This window comes from Haplochromis burtoni, unplaced genomic scaffold, assembly GCF_018398535.1.
Source record: "Haplochromis burtoni strain Fernald_Lab_line unplaced genomic scaffold, NCSU_Asbu1 Contig_526, whole genome shotgun sequence".
Taxonomy (NCBI): domain Eukaryota; kingdom Metazoa; phylum Chordata; class Actinopteri; order Cichliformes; family Cichlidae; genus Haplochromis; species Haplochromis burtoni.
Window position 1 is genome coordinate 203,278 of NW_024582887.1, and position 1,425 is coordinate 204,702.

Below are 1,425 nucleotides of genomic sequence, written 5' to 3' on the forward strand. Positions count from 1 at the left end.
CTTCTGTATCGGTGATAAGCTGGTGTAACTGCACAGTTATCAGTGTTACTTTGGGTTCAATGTGAATCATCAGAAGTTTGCACTAAAATGGTGAAAAGGCTAACATTAGGATGGAGCAAACAGAACTGGTTGTACAGCACACGTCTTTAATGACCTTAAAAAACAAGAACTGGGTCAATAAGTTTGAATTTATTTTTCTGCAAACCACAAAGGGTCAATTAATTTGAGGATTCTGAGATCATCAGTTCAAATAACTGTATGTAAGAAATTTTCCAGATCAACAGACGGATTGGTGCAGCGGCTGCAGTGATGCGGACGCTGTACCGGTCTGTTGTGGTGAAGAGAGAGCTGAGCGTAAAAGCAAAGCTCTCAATTTACCTGTCGATCTACGTCCCTACCCTCACCTATGGTCACGAGCTATGGATAGTGACCAAAAGAATGAGATCACGAATACAAGCGGCAGAAATGGGCTTCCTCTGAAGGATGGCTGGCCTCTCCCTTAGAGATAAGGGGCCAGGTGAGGTGGTTCAGGCATCTGACAAGGATGCCCCCTGGGCGCCTCCTGGGTGAGGTTTTCCAGGCATGTCCCACTGGGAGGAGGCCCCAGGGCAGACCAAGGACACGCTGGAGAGATTATATCTCTCGGCTGGCCTGGGAACGCCTTGGTGTTTCCCCGGATAAACTAGAGGAGGTGGCTGGGGAGAGGGAGGTCTGGACTTCTCTGCTTGGGCTCCTGCCCCTGCGACCCAGCCCCGGATAAGCGGAAGAAAATGGATGGATGGATGGATGGATATTCAGGAATAACCCAGAAACCATTAAGCCTGCCATGAACTGGAAGGTACTGAAACACCAGCTTCTGCATTCAGAGTGAGGTGATTTTCACATAACCATGGTCTTCAAAAGTACCCCCTGCTCCAAAATCAACACATTCAAGCTAAAACTGAAAGTTGAAGCAGCCCTCATGGATGAGCCAAATGCCTTCTGGAGAAAAACTTTATCATCAGATGAGACAAAGATTGGCCACAGTGACAAGAGGTATGTTTTGAGGCCTAATCGTGAGGCTTTCAAACCATTTAAAACTGTACCAGCTGCCAAGTATGACAGTGGTAGCATCATGCCAGCGGTGTTGGTACATTACATAATGTGAATGGAATAATGAAGAACAACGACTAACCCCAACCCACATCAACAGATAGATGGTTAAAACTCGGACGTAGGTGGTGTTCCAACAGGACATTGACTCCAAACACACATCATAACTAGCTTTGGAATGGATAAAGCAGGCTAACGTTAAGATTCTGGAAAGGCCTTCCCAAAGCCTCAACATTAATCCTATTAAAATTTGTGGACTTTGCTTAAAAGCCACATCTGCAACCAGTTTAAATGAACATGACCAACTGGTTAAACAAGTGGCTAAATATGCAG

The 1,425-nt window shown here is 45.8% G+C and overlaps 1 protein-coding gene across 4 annotated transcripts in view; it reads right to left on the minus strand.

The window, feature by feature from the left end:
• abcc8 (ATP-binding cassette, sub-family C (CFTR/MRP), member 8) overlaps positions 1 to 1,425 on the minus strand; it is a 55,808-nt gene that overhangs the window by 43,250 nt on the left and 11,133 nt on the right. The window lies entirely within an intron of this gene.